Source organism: Dinoponera quadriceps, unplaced genomic scaffold (genome assembly GCF_001313825.1).
Source record: "Dinoponera quadriceps isolate SergipeBrazil2010 unplaced genomic scaffold, ASM131382v1 scaffold71, whole genome shotgun sequence".
In the NCBI taxonomy this organism is placed as follows: Eukaryota; Metazoa; Arthropoda; class Insecta; order Hymenoptera; family Formicidae; genus Dinoponera; species Dinoponera quadriceps.
Window position 1 is genome coordinate 25,277 of NW_014554274.1, and position 25,276 is coordinate 50,552.

Genomic DNA, 25,276 nt, shown 5'->3' on the forward strand with positions numbered 1-25,276 from the left:
TGATGATGATGATGATGATGAAGAGGATAGAGAATGGAAGAAGCAAACCGAAGAATATCGAGCGAAGGAAGAGAGCATGAGAAAGAGAGAGTAGTCAAGGAAGGCAGGCAGAGGGACGAGGAACGGGAAAAGGCGGGAAAAGAAGAGAGAGAAAGAAGGAGGAAGAGAGACGACCGAAGGGTTAAAAAGAGAGGCCGGCAGAAGCGAGCGTGGCGTCGGGGAGGGCGAGAGAGGGAGGTATGGAGGAAAGGAGAAGGTAAGGATAAGAAGAGACCTATCGGGCCATGTGGCAGGCGCAAACGGTGTAAGTAATGGCGTCGACCAATCGCTCCCAGCTCTAAAACACGAACACGTCGGCCGCCTGTCTCCCTCCCTTCCTCGCGCGAACGCGTATAGTAATAACGAGCCGTCTATCATCGTCGGAATCATTATCATCGCCGGATCCGCGGTCCTCGTCCTACTCCTCGTCCTCCTCCGGCCGCTTGACCGGCTTCTCGTCTTTCGTCCCTGCCCGTCAGGGGCGTACCTACGCGGAGACTTAATAAGACTCAAGCTCTGGCGGTCCGACTTGTCAAGGAGCACCGAGGAATTAATCTCACTTGTCGATTGGTCCGAGTTCGGGGTAAAAGTGAGGGGATAAGTCAAGGGTGGAGATTCGAAAGCCGCGATCTTAGACGTTGTTCAGGAAGACAGACAAATTTTGCGAACGCGTGATCCACATAATCTGTGCCGGAATCGCCGCAGAGGATTGAGCGTTTGATTGGACGCAAGTCGGAAACATAATAAACGTGAGATAAGATGAAGAGACAGATTTTTGTCCGCGCCTCTTTGTTCGTTCCCGCTAGAAATTTCGAAAGTTTCAATAGCTGCAGAAACCGAAGACTCATTTATCCGCCCCTGCCTTTCGCTTTCTCACTTCCAACTTATCAGCAAGCGATGGGAGGGTGAGAGGGTGTGCAAAAAGCGCGAGGGGGATTTAATGACAAAATTATACCGAAAGAGTGCAGCTTCGATGTCCGTGAAGAAGATATAATACTTTCCCGGACGAGAGCGGGCTTTATCCCGAGCGCGTGTTACGTTGATGAAGATGATCGGCCGCGGATTCGCGCGAGAGCGCCGCGCGACCGCGCCGCCGCGAAAAACGTCGCGTTAATCGTAAATTGCGTCGGGCGGGCGGGCGCGCGTGCGAGAAAAATTACTTGCGTGCGCGTGATAACGAGCGATTCGAGTGGCGATAAACGCGGGCCGATTATAGACGTGAGCTACGGTGTGATCGGTATTCTATGAAAATTTCAGCGTTTCCGAATTTATGGCCCTACTTCCCTACCTACGAGTGATAAAGCTTTCGTCCTTCGCTCGCGTTTGTCGCGCCGGTGAAAAATTGCCTCCTCACGGGCGAGTCCTTTTTGCATAGATACCTGTACGCGACTGCAACCTCAGGTATGGCATCGTGTTACAATTTATGTCGGCGCACAATGTGCGAAATTTGCGCTCAATTTCGTTCGCGCACACCGCGTAAATCCATGCGCTACTCCGTACGACAGCGCGTCCCGTCTCACAGAAGTCGCGCACTCGTATTTAACGATGCGTCTGGCGCATGTTCAACGAACCGCCCGGGTATGCGTCATGATCGATCGACGGTGCAATAATAATCGATGCGCCGCGCTACTCGGCCGTCATTTAGCACCTTGTTATTACGGAAATCGATTCAATTTCTCACGGTTAACAGTGCGCTGTTATCTTCGTATATTATGGTAATGAAGACGGTGGCGTTCGGTGGAGTATCGGAACATGTATCGAAAGCAAGAGAGAGAGAAAGAGAGAGAAAGATCAATCGATCTGGATTTCTCGTTCTTTAAAAAAAAAAAGGAGAAAAAAAAATACGAGGCGCGCAATAAATTCTATAAGGTATGCGCGATTAAAACTACCCGCGCTCACCTCTCCGCCCGTGCAGGATACAATCGCGAATGATCGGAGGAAGCAGCTGATATATTGCTAAGCTACGCGTACAGGCCGATGCGCGAGCCGATTACGATCGAACGTCACTCTTTGTCTCTCTTCGAGTGCGTTGATAAAATTTCAATTTATCGCTTCGTCGTCGGGATATCTAATACGGAAAAATATGGGACGCGCTTCGCAAGAGAAAGAAAAAGAGAGAGAAGGAGAGAGAAAGCGGACGGAGGACGGAGAGTCGTCTCTTCGTTCGCCGTGACATCCGAGAGTATTCGAGCCGCACGAGTTACCTGAGGCGACCTGTACAAAATGTAAACGCGAGCCCGCAAAAATGTAGACTGACCGCGGCGCGATCGATTATCCGCATCGCGATTGCTCATCGCGGCACCGATTACCGTCGAGATTAGCGAGGCGAAGAGGGAAGTAGAAACAGCGAGAGACAGGGGGGGAGAGAGAGAGAGAGAGAGACAAAATTAAATCGCGATCGTTCACGAGATCACTGTTTTTGCAAAGTCGCATTTTTCCACATCCGATCACATCGATCCACACACATCGCGGATAGGAACGATAACGTAATACGCTATCCGCCGGGGACTCGTTAATCATATTTCACGAGCACACGCGTGAAAATTTGCTTGGCGCGCACAGAGAGGGAGATAGATAGATAGAGAGAAAGAGAGGGAGAAGCTCTGAAGTGGCGCCGTAACGATAAACGATGGCGATGCACTGTGAGCAAGTCGAACGTAATAATATCATTGTCCAGCGTGATTATCCGGCGCCATAGCGGTGCGTATCTACGCACGTATAAACGTATGTACACGCGTATGCCGATGTCCGCGACATCGCGTCTGGAATATCGAAAGCTAGGGACGAAACAGATTCGACTAGACACGACGGCGGTTTTAATCGTTCGACAATAACGAGAACCGGGAGAGAGAAAGAGAGAGACACGCCAGCTCGGGGTAAATTATGCGTTTTTGATTACGGAATTCACTTTATCGCCCCGATGGATCGTGACGACGACGACGACCGTATCGTAGCCCGTCGGTGCGCGTAGTGTATCAATTTAATCGCGCGGTAATTGGAGCGGAGTAAGTAAACTACGCGTTTCGCGATGGCCGACGGCCATAATCCGTATAAAATTACCTTTCTCAAAAGGACGGGAAGGAACGCCAGGTTCCTCCACTCGAATAGAACTATACAAAGTGGAGGTACATGGTAAAAAAACATTTTGTACTTGTGTTAAAATCGACCGTTAATTTTTGGCATAATGTTTATGCTACTTTTCAACATACTCATCTCATGTTAAATTAACACGAAAATTTGAGCGAACCGTTTGGGAGATGTGAAAATGTGTTAAATTTAGCACAAAATTTTTTACTACGTATGAAGATATATGAAGGTATGAAAGAGTGCAGGAGTGAAGGTGTCAAGTGTAATGAATTTTTCAAATTCTTCCCGAAGATTGTATCGTCTCGGAATTCCAATTTTGAGATAATAATTTTTTGCACGTCAACTTAGCTCGAGACACTACCGCGCCTCTTGACCTAAGTTAGCTATAATTTTTCTTCTCGCCGGGAAAGAAGAGAAAAAAAGTGTGTGCAACTGTCTTCTCTGGTAATGATGATGGTAACGTTGATGGTGATGGTGGCCGCGTAGCATCGCGCGCGAACGCATGTCAAATCGCGATATTGTGGAGAAAATTGCGTCGCGGAACAAAGGAGGAAACGCGGTGTACGAGGAGAATGATTCGCCCGTAGGGACCGTCATCGGCCATGTTTGAGCAGCCGCGCTCGCGCGCGGCACCTCATTCTATTCCGCTCCTTGCTCGGCTGCCGTTCTATAAAGAAACTCGGAACAATAATACGCGATACGATCTTGACGCGGGCAATAAACTATACCATTCCATTATTACATTTTTACACGCCTCGGCGTGTCCCGCCGGGATACGGGAAGAAGGGGGAGTATGCGCTCGCCGATTGTGTAATGCGCGCGCGATGTACACGCAATCGCAATGACGCTTGTTGTTACTGTCCGGTTTTATCGACGGCCGACGGTAACGAAAGTCGTGCGAATTGTCACGCAATGACTTATCCGGTGTTTGGGCTGTTCGTTTAGCCGCAAAAGTCACGTGTATTTCTGAGTAATTCGATTAGTCCTCCACTTTCGAAACCTCACCTCGATCCTGAAGGTGGGATTCAGTCTTGAAACATGATAACGCACTGAGAGAAAACATTGTTAATTTTTAATTTTAGCATTGTTAATTTTATTAGAAATTATAATCGTTCTCGACGCCGACTATATCTTTTTGTTGCTCTAACAAGAGTGTAGTGGTAGCAGTACGCATACGAGGTTATTAACGATCTAACTAGGGTTAAAATATTAACTTCAAAGCATATATATAGAAAGTGTCATTTTTAGTTGCGAATATCTCAGCTTCCGAGTGGTCAATCGTCTTCTAACTTTAGAGACGTGCAACTAAAATTTAAAAGGATTTCTAAGAAAATGAAGGTTTGAAGGTCAAACCACCTTCATTTTCGACGGTTTTGCGAGGCGTGCAACCGCTCATGTTGCGCTATATCGGTCTCTTCGTTTTGTGTTTTGCTCGAGATTTCCCGCCGCGGATAAACGCACCGCAACTTTCTTGCCGACGCAACGACGCGGAGTCGTCCTGCCTCCCTTGCGATCCCTTTCGGTGGTGTTCGCGGTCGACCGTAAAACTTAGGATGGGCGTGGAATTAGCGAATTGCCGCAAATGGTAGAGCGCTCTCGGACGGTCCCGCGAGAATCGGGTACAGCTTATTTCTTCTGGAAATTATCTCGAAAATGCCCCTTTCCAACCGCGTCCGCAATATGGCGGATTTCGTAGGAGGAACCTCTCGCGCTCCCCCGATCGCGAGAAATTCTCCCCCTTTCTCGGATTCTTCATCTGACCGGCGAATAAACTTCTTCTTTAACCCTTTCACTGAGTGTGACATATATATATATATATATATATATATATATATACATATATACATGTATATACGTTGCGGAAAGGTAAATTGAAGAAAAGTTAACCGTTCAATATTTACTTGAACCAAGTAAAATAGTTATTCAAATATTTTGGCAAATATTTACTAGAAGTGTAAATATAATTTACTGAGATCACGGGTGATCCCTACTTTTCCTTGTGAGGGAAAATTTGTGTAATTATTAACATATGTCGGGAGTTTCTTTGGATACTTTAGTCCTTCGAATCGTTTGCGAACGTTCAGTAGAAAGTGCGTCGTAGGACTTCAGACTCGCCAACATCTGTACTTTTTACAAACAGTCCGGGGTAATTACCCTATAGATCCTTTAGGACGTTACCCTTGGAGGGACAGCGGCGTCTTTGTCTTCAAAGGTCTGTTTTGCCGCAAACCGTAACCATAAGGTCACCAAAGAATCAGAATTTCTCTTTCCGGCTAGTTTTTCTAAGACCAATTTCCCTCTTTTTGTTTTCCTTCCATATATAACAAACAGAGAATGAGACGCGCCGCTAGATGTGAGACACATCTTGCGAGACGCGTTTGTAAGATTTATCGTCGCATTTCGCAGAATCGACTTAACGTGCAACCGTTCGACCCCGCTCTCTTCATTCCGCTTCGTATTGAATTTATATCTTAATGGACTTTCGATATACATCGATCGCTATCTCCGAAACGGCTGGAGTCGCAGCGATATCCGCGCACGGCAATGTAATCGATGAACCAACCGATCACGAGAAAGGGTGACATCGGGCGCGATAGATCCTAGATTAACATGTTCGCGATGCGTTATCGATACCGAGCTCGCACGTCTCGCCCGCCATTAGCTATCCCCGCACGTCCGGCAATTACAGCCGGTCGCCCCGGGGCGATTCGTGACCGCAATAATAGCGATAAGCCCTGGAGGAAAATTCGGCGCTTTTGTTGAGCTATTTACGGCGGGACGGTATTGTGTCTCCGCTCGATCGCGATCGCGCGCGCGCGCGCGCGACCTTATTGAGTCGTCGTGCACGACACGTCGGGCTCGTGTACGAATGAAGAATTGATGATGCGACCGGTAATAGGTCGGGATCGTAGATGCACGATGGCCGGCCGCGCGACGATGATGTATTATTAGGTTGGTGCATATGAAATGTCGGATTCTTAAGTGATTGTATAAAACTGTATATCTTTCTTCAAAAGCTGTTTATTCAATCAAAGTATGCTCCATTCGCTTCAATACACTTCTCCCAACGAGATTTTAAAGCGTAGATGCCTGTCTTAAAAAAATTTTGGTCTTTAGAATTAATAAACTCTGATATCGAGTTTTTTAGACTGTCTTCATTTTCATGGTGTTTGCCTCTTAAAAACAGCTCTAAATGCTTGAAAAAATGAAAATCGGTCGGCGAGAGATCCGGTGAATATGGTGGATGCTGCAAAACTTCATATTCCAGTTCGTTCAGTTTCGCAATTGTTTTGTGCGATGTGTGCGGCCGAGCGTTGTCATGGAGCAGTAGCGGGCCATGCCGATTCACAAGCGATGGGAGTACAATTTGGTGTCTCAATATCGTTGTATGGTCAACTTTCATCCTGATAGCAAGTTCCCTCGTGGATACGGCTGGATCCGCTTCCACTAGAGCCTTCAGGTCATCATTATTCACAGACGTTTTGGGTCTTCCGCGCGGCTCATTTTGCAGTGAAAAATCGCCAGTCCGAAATTTTTCGAACCAACGCTGCACTTTCCGATTGTTAACCGTATTCTCCCCAAACGCTTGGTTTATGTTGCGTGCAGCTTTTGCAGCACTATTACCAAGTTTGTACTCATATAAGAAAATGACGCGAATGTCGGCAGAATTCATATCGGTAATAAACTCAAAAGAAATAAAAAAGGGAAGACCTTCGAGAAAACCTATTTTGTTGAAATGAGTCTCTGGCAATGGACAATACGAGTATGAATGAGGTTATGCCAAATACAAAAGTATAACGAAAACAGGGAGGAAAACGTCCGCATGTAAAGAGAATGCGACATTTCATACGCACCAACCTAATAAAACTCGACGGATTTTTGACATTAATAACTCGGCGAGTCACAAGCGTATCGAAGTTTGCATCGGTCCTAGAGAATCTACCGGTTGTTACTCGAGCATTTGGCTTTGGAAAAATTCCATTCAACTCGCGAATTATTCTTGATGTGTGTGTTTCCCTTGACGATTAAAATTCACGGAAAAATCTCAAACACACACGCGCAACTTTGAATCATTACGTCCTGCAGGAAAGGGCGCAAAACGGGGAGGAGGTATCTCGACGTGATTATCGCAACTGATGGATGTTTGCGAGAGGTTCAAATTAGCCTTCGTATTTCTTGCCGACTTGCAGCAGCGATAAGAGAGAATGAGAGAGAGATAGAAAGAGAAGGTTCCGCGCACCGAAGTCCGCTCTATCCTCAGTCGGGGCATCAATTCGGGCAGGTAGCGTTGGGCCTTTGTAAATTACACACGTACAAGAGCGGCGCATCATCCCGTCCCGTTGGGGCCCTCGCCGCCGTTGTCAACCGCCATACACGGCAACAAATTTATACGTCGCCGCCCCGCGGTTTTCCCACATAAGCGGACAAACGGGGAGTGGTAAAAGATACGGGTCGAGGAGCAAAAGAGCCGAAAGACATCGTGCCTCGGGTAATTACATGCCCCGGGAGAGCCCGGCAATGGGATCCGACAAACACGCGCGGTTAGGAGTAGGTGGTTAAGGTTTAGGTGTGCTCGGAGGAAGGGAGACAGGGAGAGGGAAGGTTCGGAGGGAGTCCGCTTGGTTGGGCCCGGCGGCGACGGTGGTGGAGGAGGGGGAGGAGGAGCAGGAGGCGAGAAGGGGAGAGACAGAAAGACAGAGAGAGAGGAGAGGTGGTGGATTTACCTCTATATACGCTGCCGTGACGCGAGGGAAGAGGGAAGAGTGTGGGAGGGGGGAGGGAGAGAGGAAAGAGGGCCTCTCTCAGCGAGAGCACTATATTACATCATTGGCGGCCATTTTGGACCACCCAAGTCGCTGTCAGAGCATAAAAAATATGAAGTTCTTTTAGGGCCGCCTTTTTTCCGTGCCGCCAGCGGCGCGGCTCCGCCGTTCGGATCGTACCGTAACGGAGAAAGGAGGTGCGAAGGAGAGGGCCCGAGGAGGCTGGTGGTCGCCAGAGTGAGATGACGAGAATGGGACAGAGGGAAGAAGAAAGAGAGAGAAAGAGAGAGAGAGGGGGGATAAAGAGACCGATAGAGAGAGAAAGAGAGCTAGAGGGGCCGGGATAGAGAGGCTAATAGAGGGTGAAGGAGAGAGAGAGAGAGAGAGAGAGGAGGACGAGCTTCGAGACGAAGATTCGCAGAGGATCCGTGAAGAGAGAGAGACGGGGGAGAGCGTAGGATCGCGTTCGCGCTCTCGGAAGATGATCCGAGAGCGGGCGTTCAAAGCGGAGGAGTCGGAGGGTCTCCGATAGACAGATTTAGAAAACGAGGCGCGGCCAAAAGTATGAGGAAGAGAATCGGAAAGGTGGATATAGCAGGGAGGAAAGATCAGAGGAGAACCGTGGGCGGGAGGAGGGCGAAAGGTCCGGCGAACAGAGCGCGCGTGAGCGTTCGAAGGAACGAGGAAAGAGGGTAAGGGGTGGAGAAAGTCCTCCGATGGTGCACGGGGAAACGGGGTAAAAGAAGTGACGATAGACGGGGATTATGACGTAAACACGATTAAAGGAGGAATATCCGAGGCGGGTGTATTGTTGCGGGCGTTTTACGAAAAAACGGAGGAAGGGTGTCTCGATCGACGGCTCGAGGCGTCGAGTCAAGCTGGTCGCGGCGAAGCGCGTGGGCACGCGACACTCGCGACCAAGGGCCTCGTTGCATCGATTATGAAACGCCACGATGTAGCGGAAACGGAGACACACGAGAGAGAGAGAGAGAGAGAGAGAATGGTGTGGTTGTCCGACGCTTGGCGAGGCGAGGAGAGTGTGCGACTCGCGCCAAGTGTTCGTACTGAAACGTATCGCGGAAGTACGGGAGACAGAGACAGATAGCCGGAAAAAGAGAATCGCTTAGGTTACGAAGGGCAAGCCGCGGCGAGCGAGTAGATAAACGAAGGGGGTGGCGCGGGCAGGGGCGGCAGTAAGAAGGGAATGTGACGCGCCGCAGATAAACGGACGGGGAGATAGGGAACGAAGGGCGAAGGGAATTCACCGTGCGAAGGGCGAGCGAGGTATTCGCTGCGATAAGGTGGAGGAGAGCGGGATGAAATAACAGAATTAAACGGATAGTCCTAATAGTCTTAATCGACGAGGGGGCCCTTCGGATCGTTCGATTCGCGAGCGCTGCTACTACCTATACGTGCCCGATGTGTATTTCTGTCAATTTTTTTGCGACGCGAGAAATTCCTCGCGGAATCGTCAACTCCCACTCTCGCTGTTGCGTTTCATTCCCATCGGAGGAGACGACAAAACAAATCGTACGAGGATAGATGAGCGATATGGTAGCTGGCGAGGAGAGGCGAAGAATGTAAAAGGTCGGCGGAAAAAGAGAGACACAGCGAGCGAGCGGGGACAGGGGGTGGCTGAGGTGATATATGTAAAGAATAAAGGATCGAATAAATTAAGAGAAAGACGCCCGGCGCGTAATTTGAGAGGAAGAGAGTCTCTCTTGAGTGTATTAAGGCGCTTTGAGAAAGGGCGAGAACGAATGGAACATGCGAGGCGAAGGAACAGGAAGATAGGCGAAGGTAGAGACGGATAGGTAGTGGGTAAGGGAAGCACTTAGGCCGTGAAGGGCACAGGAGGTAGAAGGCCGCAGGCCGTGCTCGCGAGGAGGAACGTAAAAGAAAGATGTAGGTAGTTACGTAGTTGGTTCGGGTTAGATCGTTTCGACCGCCATACTGCGGCCGAGCTCTCGGCTTTTTAGCTATACATCGCATTCCGCGTGTATTTTTCTCAAGTACGACAAACCATTATACACGTGGATCTCACATCGTAGTACCTGTGCGTGCGCGTGCGCGTGCATTCGTTTCAATAGAATACACCGAATACCGAGTGGTACAATAGAAAGGTGTCTTCGGCACTTTTTAGTAATGTTTAGCAACGCAATCATATTATAGAAAAAAATTGATGATTCCGATCGACGCAATTATTTCAATTTCTATATATTTTCCTCTCATTTTTTTTTTTATATCCTCCTCCACGTATTCATTTCTCACGCTCAATTCGTCACGAACACTAAGGTCCCTCTACGCTCGTTACGCGGACAACTAACGATAAAGAAGCAGTCCCGCACATTAAGCTTTCCCAGATGCAAATGCGCGGATGTCTGTTTGATGTCGATTGCCACGCATGATCGGCCACGTCTCGAAATTATAGGTGGGTAAACGGTCGGGCTCGGCTACACCATCAGCGTGTGTAATCCGTCCTGTTTGTTATGACGACGCCGTTTTGTTTCTGTCGCTTGTTTTGCCTCGACGGGCGAGACGAGAGGCGAGAAGGCAAGGAGAGTGGCCTGTTAGAGAGGAGAATGTGTCTTGTCTTCTTGAGAGAGTGAGAGCGAGCGAGAGAGAGAGAGAGAGAGAGATCGAGCTCGCACAGGGTGATTCATCTCGGAATGATTGAACGAGACGGGCTCGCTCGTTCGCGTGAAAGGTGCACGCAATTTGGCGCCAACTGTCCGCTCCGTGTACCTAATTAGGGCTCTATAATTTTATTCAACCGTTATAATCTCGAGATTGTAGATTGCCGCGCGCCGCACTGACAGATTTCGACGTTAATGCTGATAAACATATCTCCGCTTATCGATTACTCGCGATTATTATTTATCCCTGCGCGGAAATTGTGCGTGCGAGCACACGCGAAGTCGCTTCGAGTTACCGTCGAGAGACTTCTCGTCTATCGTTTCACCTTCGTACATCAGCTAAGAGCGGGGAGCGACGGTAGATAAAATCGTTGTCGTCGCGGTTAATTCACTCGGATTTTCCCCCGGTGGCGTTCGCAATCGTTACGCTTTATCTCGCCACTTTCTCGCCGCCAGAAAGCCCATCCACAGGCTTGATTCGCGAGGAAGAAACAAATACAGCGATTAATAATCGCCATCATCCGCCGTCGTATGGTTGCGCGTGCGAGCACGTTTATCGGGGAGAGCCCCGCGGAAAGTTAGATCGACAGGACGAGCAGCGAGATCGCTCAGGATCGATCACATTGGCCTCGCGGTTGAACGATATATATTTCTTAAAACACCAGTCCAGATTAAATACAAGCGTAATTAATCATCATCGACCGTTGAAACTCTCTGTTAAAACCGATACGCGCTTGAGAGGGGGAGAGAGAGGGAGAAAGAATAGGGTAGAATATATTAGAAAGAGAGAGGAGACTCGCGAGCCGGATGTTCCCGCTGCTTTATTATTAAAATCGGACGGGCGGAGGTGACGCACCCTGCGCGCCAATTTATTCCGTCAAGGCGAGCGGCCTTGGTCGATGGTAGACGATGGTGGACGATGTACGCGCGCGAAGATGAAGGTGGTGGTACGATCAAGTCATTCCATTATCTGAATTGAGTGCTGCGCGTGGGTACCTGCAATCAGCTTTTTGTTTCTTTTCTCCCCCTTTTTTGCATCTTCCTTTTACTCTCCCCGTCCCCGGCCTCGCGCGTCTCGCGTCACGCCCTCGAGATCTCACCGAAATGAGTATACCGAGTGGAGAGGAGACTTTCTCGCTCGCGGCCGTCTCTTATGATGCATCAAGAGACTTCTCTCTCTCTCTCTCTCTCTCTCTCTTTCTCTTCCATTCTCTCGAGCGATGCGGCACGCAACGGCCGGACATACTCTGTATTTTTCTGCGCGCGAGCCGCCTTTCTTCTCCTCCGTCAAAGTACTCGCGCCTTCTCCCGATACCGCCCGAGTCGTATAATCGGCGCCGCTTCTTTTTTTTTTTCAACTTAATGTTTTCGTTTAACGATTTCTCCCTAACAACACCGTCATCATCGGACACGTAGTCGGCGAGGAATCGGAGCTACCTGGATAATGTCGGGGGAACCAGCCGGACGAGAATCCTCCACCTTGCGGTGCTCGATACCACGCGCTACGTCATCGTCATCTCGAATGACAATCTCGCGGAATGATCGGGCGTCAGTTTTTGTTATTCCTGCTTCCGAGTACGATATCGGGCGATCTTGACGACGTCTTCCCGTCCTCGACGCCCGGTATCGTCGCTCCAATCTGCGCTGTCCGCGCTACTTCATCTCCCGTCCCTCCCGGAGGAGTAATAACGCCGGCCGAATTACGGCACCATTAGATCCAATTTGGGATTAAAATATTGCCTGCTAATAAGAATCGCGGCAGAACGCTCGCTCATTCGGCCGCTCGCTCGCGCATAATTGCATTATTATCCTATCCCTTTTAACGGAGAAATTACCGCCTCCCCCGTCCTTCCCTCCTGGTCTTCGCGGTCCTACTCTTACCGCGAGGCCATGCTCCTCCACCACGTCCTACGTACGCACGTACGTACGTCTCCCGCGTACTCTCCTCGCCGGCCCTCTCGAAGCGAGAAATTATGCATCCTCGCGCCACTTTAAAGCGGCAATTACCTTTCGGCTCGAAATAACGCGTTATTCCCTCCCTCTCCTTCTCGCAGCCGCCACACGAGCGCGGATGTTCGCGTTTTCTCCCTCTTTCTCTCCCTTTCTTTTTACTGTCCGCGGGATCTATTAAATCTATCTTTCGATCGCTTCTTTTTGGAACTTTATGAATCACCACCGCGTGCCCTGCCATTTTATTCTCCCCTCCCAAGTTAATTCGTTCTCAATTACGCGAAACCGTACGTTTTATGGACTGCAAGCTGCAAGTCTCCTCCTTCCTGCGAGGTCTCTCGACCCTTTTGTTGCGCGTCGCGGACATTACCGCCGCGCGCTCATGAAGCTACAAAGCGACGAGGGTTAAACCCGTGTGCCTACGTTTAAACCTTCGCTTTGATGATGTATTCACTGACCAATCGCCGTAATGTCCCACTAAATGTCACGCGACTTTTACAACCGCGGCGGTTTGTCATTACTCAATCCGCGTCTCGGGAGGAGGGGGGAGCCGCGAGGAAGTTAATAGTGGAACGGCGGAGAATCAAGGGGTGGTTACGCGACGGTGGAAAAATAGGAGGAAGTAATCACTGCGAGTGTTATTCAGGAAGGCGCTTAAGGATGGAAACACGAACGATATAATTATTGGTTTTCATTGTTCTCGTTGATTCATTTGTTAAGGCCGAGCCCTCTTGAACGCGTAAAAACGAGGTCATTTTTCGCAATTCATTTTAGCGAAATGATAAAAACCTAAAATTTATTAAACACACTGGTCAATTGAACTTAAAACTGCAAAAGATAATTTTTGGAATATTGTTTAAGTATTCGTAGCAAATAAACCTATTATATAACTAATTTTTGTCAGAAACGGGTCGCTCCGGTCTAAATGTTTTCTCCGAGTAGGGTTATCTGAAATCAAATTACCAAAAAAATTTTGTGTTCAGAACACTATTGTCTATATGCACTGACGCAGTCGATTTCGAAAGTTCGAAGAAATAAAGAATTGATTCGAGTCTAAAGAAAAACGATCTTTTCGTCGCAAATTTCCGCGTTTTTTTTTTTGCCAATTTAAAAAGATCTATTACTTTTTCCGAAGAAACCCTGCGTCAATGCAAAAGCATTAATTGCGAATATTTCGCTTTATTATATATATGAATTTTTTGTATTATGAATTTTTGTCGGCAAAAATGACGCGCGAAGCCAATATTGATTTTGTGCGAGCAACTGATAAAAAAAATATAAGAGAAGTTACAATAATCTAAAAATCGTCTAAATTACGTTTTAATGTGACGTTTATTATTTCTGTTTACCGTCGGACGTACATATACACACACAAACATATATACAGACACGCGCATACGCACGACGTTCTGCATTCCGCGAACAAGACATTTAATTGACTTTACATCTCCAATAATAATTAGCGCCGTAAGTAGTTACGCGATGCGTTTCGGTTGGATAAATACGTGTCCCGATGAAATTATCCGGTATGTCTCTTAACACCGTCTAATTAATAAATAGCAATTATAAACGCGCGGTATAAATAACGATGCGTTGCACGCAGAAGAAGCTCGGCGCCACATCAATTTATTACGTCAGACGTGTTTATTTGCAGTTTATTCGTACAGGCCGTCGTATGTGGAGTATATTAAGTGACGATGAATTTATACTTCTGTCTGTATTTCGTTTCGTCATATCTCACATCGTGCAAGACGTATGCGCGCGGCGCTACGTAATATTTTTTTTTCACCGCGTTATCCGAATCTCCAGCCGTCACGACACTTGAAAGCGAACGATATCCTATTTATTTTATGGATATCGCGATAAGTTCTTTCTCTAATTGCGTGGTACAAGAGCGGCGGTGGGTATATGGGAGTCCGTTTTAATTTCCGTTCCAGCGTATTGTAATTAGCCGGCTAATTACCGGCGCAGGTCGGGAATTCTTGTTCGCGCTGCGTTTCGATAGGCATGCGCGGCATACCGCGACTGTGGCAATTTTCTGCTTACGGACGCTAATTATCTCGCAAGTCGTTGAAGGACAAAAACCAACAGGATCTACATATTTCTCGTTAGGAGCGCTCTCGTCTCTATCTCGATTCTGTCTGTGCGCATCTCGACGAAAATTATGCCGATCATACCTGCGTAATAATGCACGGGCACTGACTGTCGTTTTTAATTATTTTGATTAATATATATTTCAAACGTATCTCGAGAGAGTCTCCTTCGACGAGACAAAGCAACGATCGGTATCTCTTTTAGAGATGTACGAATCTCATCCGATTCGATTCGCTTCGAATCCGAATTTGAAAATTTCGAATTGAGAATATTCGAATATGAATCGCACAGGTTTAGCATCGACGAAGTAATGTTAAAGACGCCCAGCCTTACGGGAATTATATTTCAACGATTCGATTCGACTTTATTCGATTTCATTCAGGTGAAATCTCGTCGATTCGACTTAAAAAGTAAAAAAATAATTCAATTCGAATCAACATTGAGAACCCCGATCCTTTCGCATATCTCTTGTCTCCTTTCCGCTTTCGATTTCGTGCTTGCCCCGGATCAGACGTTTCTCACGACGATCGTGATGTTTATTACCTCAATTACCTGCTAATTAATTCTTACCACTTGGTATAACTGCATTCTAACGTTAACCCTCGATTTCGACGCTATACACACCGGGAGCACGCGTCCCGGCCATTCCGCCGTGGAATCCTCGCGACCGATTTCGCGAATCGCGATCCGTCGCACGATGCAATCCCACGCGGCTGCATGCCGCGGCATTCGACGTGGGTTTTTCCGCGGGACGGTGGTGTGCGTGCGTTCGCGAGATTCCGGCCGTGTTCCGCGTACGCACGCGAAAACCGCTCTTAATCGGTCGCTCACTCGTGCGTTCGCGCGTCCATCCTGTAATTGGCGGTAATTACGAGGGCGCGGGGACCGAGAATTCGCGCCTCTGTCGCGTCGCGACTGCTCCGAATACCTGGCGATTGGATAAGCACATCGATTAGCCAAATACGGCGAGCGCAATGGCGATTAGCGCCGTTTTCCCGCGCCAACTATCGCCTTTCGTCGCTCCTCGTCATAAAACATTTTCCCCGCCGCGCGCCACCCAGCATCGCGCTCGTTTCTGGGGGCCGTGCCCGGGCACTGCCAGCGGAGGAATGCGCGCTCCAGGTCGCCGGGTTGGAGTACATAAAGCGCCCGGTAATGCCTCCCTTTAGCGGAACGGAGAGTACGTCAACGCGCGCGCGGCCCGAGCCAGTGAAATTGACCGGGCATAATTTGTCGCGGCGACTTTTTCCGCTCCCTTCGCGTCGAGAGGGAAATCACATCTGACGTGTCTGGCGAGTGTATGTGCGCACAGAGGAAAAGATTTCCTTAGATTTGGTCAAATTTCCTCCGTTGAAGTAAGTTTGTCTTTTGGAATAGAAGAAACAAACGGATGTTTGACTCAACGAACAGGTTCGTTTGGTTTCTCAAATAATAAATATCTTTACATTAGATAACATTTTACATTAGATATTTTTATTGTAATTTCTTCTAAACATTACAACGATCGTCACAATAAGCAGTAAGCAATAAATTATTTGGAAGAAGTATAACACTATGTTGGAAAAATAATAAAATCTTCTTTCTGTTTCAGTGAAACAAAATATATAATGGCGCAAATTTTTTTTATTGTGGATTTAATTATTTGTTACATCCCTTAAATAATACTATTTTTTTTTATCAAACAATATGGTTTTCACTCTAGTGAAACGACAATATTTTCAATGAAACAAAACGATATTTGATATAAAACTATATTATTTATGTATTCAAAATGCTCAAACACGTATGTACTAAATCCAAAGAAATCTGTGTGCGCGTGCGTGTGTGCTAATTCCCGCCAAATTAATAAGATAAATGATCGCGAGAGATCTTAGATCCTCTCTCTTTAGGTGGATTTTTCGATCATTAATTATGGTTAATAGCGAGACTGGCAGGTCTGAAGCCACTAATATTCTTTCACGTTGCATTATCGCGTCGGGACGGGAACCGATCGTATCCTTTGTTTCCTCACCTTTACCCGATATTCAGTCGCGCAAATATGTATATCGCAAGCGCGGCCACCTGCCAGTCCGCGGACTCGTTTCTACGGTACGCCGCGGAACTCGAAATCTTTATTTTCCCGCGCCGTAACGAGGGATAATTAATCCCCCCGTACCGATACACGGTGATAAAGTGGAATTTATTTCTCTCGCATGACGAGAACGGAACGAGCTGGAAATACGAGACGCGAGGCGAGTTCTCGCGGTGTATCCACCAACACCACCACCGTCATCGCCGCAGTCGCTCGCCATTTTGTCGCTTGTGTAGTGTAGTTAGGCTGCAATTACGCGCTCGCTGGTAATTGTGCCGCGGTATTTATACCGTTTCGTAGACGGCGGGAGGCTTTTACATTGGTGGAGCGTGCGCGTGCGTGCAGTATCGACGCAGCGATTAACGTCGGCATCGCGACCGGACGATTCTAAATTTGCTGCGACGGCATCGCCGACGTGTTCTTGCGACGACTGCGAGCTTCTTAAGAGTGCGCCTGTATAAGTCAGTTAAGGTCGAGAACTCGCCTGGAGGTCAATAGGTGTCTTAACCTTCGCCGCGCCAAGTCTCCCTTCTCTGTATTTTTTTTGTGTAATAACCAATTCGTTCAATTGAGATAGGATGCTTGATCGATAAAACGCAGTTTTGTAACTCGGATTAGATAGATCCGATCGTTTCGTAATTCTCCGGATATTTTTTCGCGGATATCCTTTTCCATCGTGAATATTATGATCTCTCAAACGGTGTGATTATCTCTCGAGAAAGATCTACCCTTAGTCGCGGGAAATTATATCGCGCACGTTGCTCGGCCGCTTCGGAAATCATTTCTGTCCGACGTTAAGTGTAAAGTGATCACCCTGCGCGTTGAATTAATTCGCGAGCGCATAGCGTATCATGTCTATATTTATAATAGAGAGACAAAGTATTGTTATATATATACTTTCGAAAGTAGAAAAGTCACAAGCGCGTGTCCGTTCGATCGGGCTGCTCGTCGCAAGCGTGGAGCTCGAGAGAGAGAGAGAGAGAGAGAGAGAGGGAACCAGAAGGAAAAAAAGGGTCGAAAAGAAGCACGGGCGCGGATATCGCGGCCGCGCTTCGCTCGGCGGCATCGGGAGCGATATCGGGACGGAAAGTTTAAACATTAAAAAGACCCGATCCCCCCGACGTTCGGAAACTTGAGACCGGCGGGCACCGGGCGGTGATCTAATCTGCCGGGATTTATCCTCACCAGCCCCCTTTCGGCGCCATAATATCCGCGGCGCAGCTGCTGCCGTTTCGGCGATCCTTTCTGGTAGGCGGCGACTTATCTCTACTTTACGACTGACTACGTTCGACGCTTAACGTCCCGGGGAATCCACCCGGTGGTACAAGCGAGATAAAATGGTGGTCCGCCGTCCGTTGGTGGCCATTTTGGGTCTAATTAATTGGTGGGACGTTGCATCGGATACACGCCCGGCCGCGGCCACCTAATGTCCTCCCGGCTCTCTTCTCTCTTTAATGTATTCGGATATATACCTGCCCGCGCGTACGCCGCGCCGTTCCCGCATTTACGTTCGAGCGCTTACATCGATGAGCTTGTAACGTCCGTCGTTGACCGATGGATACGTTTGACGTTGATGATGATCACGGTGGGTCTCTCTTTCTCCCGTGTGCGCGCGTTACACTCGAGCATCTCGAGGAAAACGAGGGATCGTTTGCGCGTCGATGGAGGAGAAGAGGGACTTTCACTCACCCCGAATATCCATCCTTCGGATTTAAATGTTTTCAGCATCGCGAATACGGGACGAAAGTCGGTAATGAAAAGTAGCGATTCGACACACACCTCGTCGAGAGGGTTGAGTTAAGTCGCGTGTTGTACCCCCGAGTGTCTGCGGAAGGGTGGAAGCCGGATCGTTTGACCGTCAGCGGACTTTCGTCTCTCCCGAATGTTGCGCGGGCGTTGTGTGTTCGCCGAATTTAGATTTTTTCTTTTCATGTCGCGAATTTTACGTCGTAATTTTATGTCGAAAATTGGCACCGAAAGGTAGCGATTTAATACGTCTCATCAAGAGGGTGAGTGAATTCGTATGCGCGTGCGCACGTACGCACGCACACTACCAGCGCGGGAACCGGACGGAACAAAAGGGCCACTCTTCACACACAACATGGTAATAATCTCCGCATCTCCGCTCGTTTACCGATCCGGCGAGCGCGTTAGAACAACGGGGACGCAACCCCGTTGTTCGATTCGATTCTTCCTTCTCGTTAAAGTCGCGCCTTGAGCGCGGTTGTTAAGGAGGCTGATCGTAATCTGCTCGCTCGGCGCGCTCGCCGGTGTTATGACCGGCGGACCATTGCCGGACGAGAGATGATTTTTCAGGATTCGGGGCTCTCTACATCGGGAGCATGCGTTCCGCGTTATCGGCGTCTCATACATCTCGTACATCTCCGTATCATCGCCGCACACATTTATCTATTATCCGTTATTTACGTACGTGCTACGTTCATGCGCTCTACGTCGTACAGGGTGTTTCAGATCTCCACCGATATCCCGCACACTCTTATCTTTTCTTTAAGAAACTTTGCCGAGGAGAAATGTTAGATCTCGCAGTTGTCGAATGCTCAAGCGGTCAAACGTCGACTTTCTTAATTCATCACCGGGATTTGTGTTTGTGATCCCTAAAAGAACCCGATATGTTCCCAGGAGACACCTCGCATACGGAGAACGCGCGCCCGGACAAGACACGAGAAAGGGTCCCGATATCGCCCCCATCCCGGCAAAATGGTAATAGTCTGCTCATCCGCGCATAATAGCGGCGGGCTAATAGTGCGAGGTGTCGCCGGCGCGTAAGTGCGTGCGCCACCACGGTGTAGTGGGTGCTCCAGAACGGCAACAGCAGCCAACGACACAGCGCAACTTCGAGACCGACCGACCCCTTCCCACGTTAAAGGCCCGGTTACCCGGCTGCGCACTGGTTAGGAAGGAAGATCGTAATCTGAATGGTTCTCTCGGTGTTCTCCAGCTTGGCGGGTGCCAGCGGCAGATAGGAATCTTCTCCTTGGATCGCCCGGGTCCTCTCTCGTCGTACATACATATATATATATATATACATATATGTATATACGCAAGGGCGCAATCCTCGCGGGGATATTGGATAACGTAGGGCCCTACTTAGCTACTAATGCTGTCGCTACCCGCCCTTTCTCGGCGTAAATTATGTCCTCGGGCATGATCGTCCGTTTCGCCCCGCGGCTTCGCTTCGTCGTGTCCCGCTCCCTCGCGGGCATGCAGCACAGCCTCCGGGGCTAATCGACTCTCTCTCTCTCTCTCTCTCTCTCTCTTTCTTTCTCTCGTACGTGCTCTATGGCCGCTAACAGCAGCGGCGGAGGACCCGGGAAGAGCGGCCGCAGTCAGGATTCTTTTCGCGAGTTCATGCGACATCAGCGTCGCGCGGCTTCTCGCCCGCGAGAAGGGAGCTGCTTCCCTTTTACGGACGCCGGCCGGTTGATACTCTCGCGATACCCTCGAAATTGTTTCAGCGTCGAATAACATCGCCTTTCGCGCGCGACACAGCTCGAACAGTGTTCTTTCTTCAGCGGGACTTGCCGTCGGATTAACCCTTTGCATTCGTAGTAATTCGAGCCCAGAGTCGGTCAGTTTGTAATGAATTTTTTATTCTTGTGCTGTACGCAAGGAAGAAGAGGACGTAACTGTTGGGTTTCGCGCAAGATTTTGTCACGGTCTTTTTTGCATTACCTTCCAATTAAGGTAAAAACACCAATGCCTGGACACGCATCTGATTCTGGGCACATTCTTGTTGTTTCGGGTTTTAAATATGCAAACTTTCAACATAGAATACACGTGCATATGTATTGAAGATATTGAAATAGTTTACGTTTAAAGACTAAACATTCGTATTTAAAGACCAAAACAACAAGAATGTCCACGGTATTAGGTACGTGTCCGGACACTGGGTACTTTCATCTTACACGAGATCTTCTAAAAGTATACAATTGAAACCTCAATATGTGTCTTTTAGCTCCGCTAATTAGGAGCAGACATATATCAACGCGGAGAACTAAAATAGGTTTTTACGGATCACCGACATATTCTCATCGTGTCACCCGTTATTATCGTTGTAACTTCAGGCTTCTCTCTCTCTCGCCCGACACTTCTTCTTTTCTCTGCGTTAAGCCTCGACCCCGGCCAGCCGGAAAAAAAGAAATTCCGCGCTCGGCGGTTGATTTTGCGAACTTCACGGGGACTTACGAGCCGTGCGGCTCTCTCGGCGCGATCGCAAAAAAACTTCGGTGCCGTCGGGAGAGCCGCTGGAGACAAATCCGGCGATTTTCCCCACGGGAACGGGAAGGCGCGCACCGCCGCGCGTATACCACCGGCGATACGAAGATTGAAATAAATATCCGCTGTGTCCATAGTGCTAATTGGCGTGCCGAGAATGTAACGGTTCGAGATCTCTCCGCTCGCCGAGAGAAGTTTGAATGGCAGGCGATATGCGGGCATAAAGCGAGGGATGTACGATTATTATTCCGCGGAGCGAATTTGACTTCGCTCTTCGCGAAGTAACGAGGCGATGTTCAATTTGGCGTCGGAGAAATCGCGCGTTAAAACGAAGGGAATCGAATTACTATGTGGTCGAGACGTTCGCGAGGAGGAAACGTAGGAGAGGAAGAAGAAGAGGAGGAGGAGGAGGAAGAGGAGGAGGCACGCAAGGCGAATAACGCGAAAATAATTGCCTGGCGTTCATCCTATTAATATATTACCTCGTAAACGCGCGTGTCCGCCCCATTAACATACTATCTAATAATTGGCCTCGTCCGTTTGGCGAACGAGTTGCAGCCGAGAAATATGACGCGCGTTCGGTGTGAGCGTCGTAATTAAGTCAGTCATGCGAAACGGAGTAATCGTTGCCAGCGTCCGAAGGAAGCACGACTCGCGTTATCGCGAGTATCGGTCGCAATTAATTTCGGCGACGCGGCCGGCCGGGCTTTTTTACCAACACGGACGCGTACTTGGAGCGCGCAAGACGCGAGACTGGAAGGATCGCGATGTGGAAAGATACACATTATTTTCTGGATTTCTTCGAGTGAAATTTTATTCGAAAAGGGAAGTGACACTCGAGGAATTGAATGACACAGCCGGATCATTCGAACTCGACTGACATTTCACTGGATTTTCGTGAATTCTTTACCCTCGTCGAGTGAATATTTTCATTCTAAATTGAAGAGTAAATCTGTACATACAGAAAACCTCCAGTTTTTTGTAAAATAAAATAACGAATAGAGTTGTGGGAACGGAAAAATTCCTGGATGAGATTTCTTTCGATTTAATAAAATTTCTTTGAAAAAAGTTTTTTCTGGATGGAGCAAACAAGCGGATGTTCGATTCAACAAACAGGATTATTTGGTTTCTCAAACGATAAATATCTTTACGTCAAGTAACATATTTCTTGTATATTTTTATTCAAACATTACAATATTGCTTGTTGTTACAAACAATCAATTATTTGAAAGGAGCAACACTATGTTAGAAAAATATTAAAGAACTTCTTTTTTTTGCTTCAATGTAACGATATTTAATATATAACGAAATGTATCTGTTTTGTTGAAAACCTAATATTATTTTTTCTGAATAATATTTTTTTTTATCAAACAATACAGTTTGCTCTCAGTGAGAAACAACAATTTAATTCAAACAAAATGATACCCGACATTAAACTATAGTGACTATATTAAAAAATTTAAGTCGAACAAATATGTATACTAAACTCAAAAAGATCTTTTTCTCTGTGTGGTCAGTCAATTATTCTCGACTGAGTTTTAATGTAACTGAATTTTCAGACGAATGTTCCAAGTTACAGAAACAGACATGTCGTTTCTTATAACCGAGTTTTGATCTGGTCTCCCCTGGTAATGGAGAATTCAATTACACTAATGGAATTTTTGTCTCATCTAGAACCGACTAATTTTCAAATTCTTGTTGTTTGATTCTTCATAGAGAACATTCGCGAAATAAATCCCCGGTCGCCCGAACGTTCGAAACTCGCGAGAGCGACACAATCGCTAAGCAAAGACGCTTAAGATCCGCGCCAGGTTCTTTTATCGCGTGTTAGTCGACAATGGAAGCTCTACGACGACTGGAACATCCGATCTTTGACTTTCACCGCGTAACAGCAGCTTGTCGAAGGCAAGAAGGAGCTCGTTATCGCCATTCTGGATTCACTCGCGCGACTCGTAGCGACGGGTAGAAAATACTCGCGCGACCGGAGGGGAGGTGATTTGTGGTTTTTCCCCGGCTACGCCGCGCCGTCCTTTCACTCCACCCTCGGACAATTTGTATTTCCGATTTCTAAGGCGAGTCGCGCTCCGGGGCTGCCAGGTGTTGGAAACCGGCCTCGTTTGGCCGACTCGCGCGGCCCGTCTCTCTCTCTCTCTCTCTCATTGTGTCAGCCGCAACTTTTGCGCTGCACGGCGCGCCGGAGCCTCGGGATCCTGATCGCGTGTCTCGCAGTCGAAAGTCAGCGACCGAAAGGAGAGAAGTCGGGATGGATTATAATAAAGGCAGACACCGGACGGAGATGGAAAGGGGGAGAGGATGTGGTGGCGTGTCGCGATCATCGGCCATCGGCAGATGAAGATAATGCACACAGGTAGATCAGCACTCAATCGACCATCGAAGGGGATATCATCGAAGTACGAAAAAGAGAAGTGGAAGGATAAAAAATAAAAGAGGAGAGGCAGGAAAGAGAGAAAAAAAATAGGCAAAGGCTATCGTGCGCGGCTACCGTTACGAGGACGGCGCGAGGACGACGCGTGAACAATGCGCAGACGGCGGAAGAACCGGAAGACGGAAGAAGAGCGTCAGCGGCGCGCGGAGATGCCGAGGCTGCGATTCAAAGCTGTGCAAACGCACGTGGACGCGAGGAGTCGAACGCGGTCGGCCATTGTGACGGCCGCGGGACACACCAGTTCGGACAAATGTGACGTATTGTCGATCCCGGCTGGCGCGCTTTGTATCACTGCGGTGACACCGGACAACCACCGGCGGCAATGGATACGACAACGACGACAATGCGGTGTTACAAACGATCGAGTGGGCGGTAGCCCCGTGTTCTCCTTCTTCCCAACTTTTTTTCCAGCCTGCTCGGCCTGCGAGACTTTTTATTGTCGCCTCCAAGGGCGCGCCTTTCAGTCGCCCTTTCCCCCTCCTTTCTCTCTCTCTCTCTCTCTCTCTCTCTCGTTCTCTCCCCCGATGCGGCCGCGACACTGAGGTCGATTTTGCGTACCCCGCTGACACGACACGCGCGTCTCGCCATTCATCCCCCCCTCGAGCCACCCCTGGATTTCCGTTGAAAATATTTGGACAACTCCCGGACAAGGCACCGACGATGATTCCGTGAGGGCTCATTGTGCGCAAGGGATTTTGAAAAATTGAGCTCCGCGCACCCTTGTACCTTTTTGTGCACGTTGTCCTTTCGATACTCAATCGCAGGAGGTACAGTCGAACAAAGTGTCTAGATTTTTTATGTGATTCCATGAAAAATCGTTTTTTTTCCAGCGACAGTGTTCCTGAGAATAACAATAATTTCTGATCTTTAACGAGCAACATTGTTTCCCAGGATTATACCGGAACGGGCGCAACAAAAAAAAAAAACACGCGCGCGCGATTCTCCTCCCGTGCGTTTCATCGCTTGGGAACGAATTTTCCATCGGCCGCTTCCTCTCGTCCGCGCCTCTCCGCCGCCGCGTTATTGCGGCCGAATCTGGTATCAAGTGCGAGAGATCGTCGCTTTTTCCTCCCCCCCCCCCCCNAGGGTGGCGGCAAAACGTAGGACATAAACCCGGCTTCCATCGAAATGGAACATAGGTATCAACGATGATCCGCGTGCGAGGCGCCAGCTGGCTCATATTGAAACCAACCCCCTCGCCGAACACCACCGCCGCGTCCCTTCTCCCTCCCTCCCTCGCCTCGTCTCGCGGCCGACCCTCCCGCAACATCCGAAGAACCTAAATCATTTTCAGCCCCTCTACCTCGTGTTTCCTACGTGTGCTAACTACCCTCAGGGTTACTTCGAGGGCCACACCCTGGCCGGTCAGGCTCCACCTCCTCCCGAAACCGCACTCTCTCGCTCCGCGAGAGATCCTCCCGCGCGATTACATCCTCTAATCGATAACTGTTTGTTCTAATAGCGCGCCGTATCTCGCCGTACGATCACGTCGACACACCTCCGTGATTTTTCGAATATACAAACCATTGTGTTATTTAACCCCCTTGTATAGTCTACCTCCCTCTTTCTATTTCTTTTTCTCACCGGCGGATTGCTTGAGCTTTCGGTCGAGGCAAACGTGAATACCTTCTACGAGGCATGGGAACGTTATTTTCTGACGCATCTCCTCCGATGTGCCGTATGATCCCTCGGTTATTGTTCATGATGTAATTTGTAACATTGAACGTTTACGTTTTCGAAGTGCATTTATTTCATTTTACGGGACGTTATATGGAAAATGATCGGCGGTAATTCGAACGTTATACGGCTCTTCCGCTTTCTTCCCACGTTTACTCGCCGGCGCTTCGAGTGTAAATTGGGCAGTGGTTGGATGAAATCTCATGTTTTCTCGACTGATAAGAATTCCTTTGGGATACGCGCCGGGGCAAACAGCGCGATAAGCGCGATTGATCGA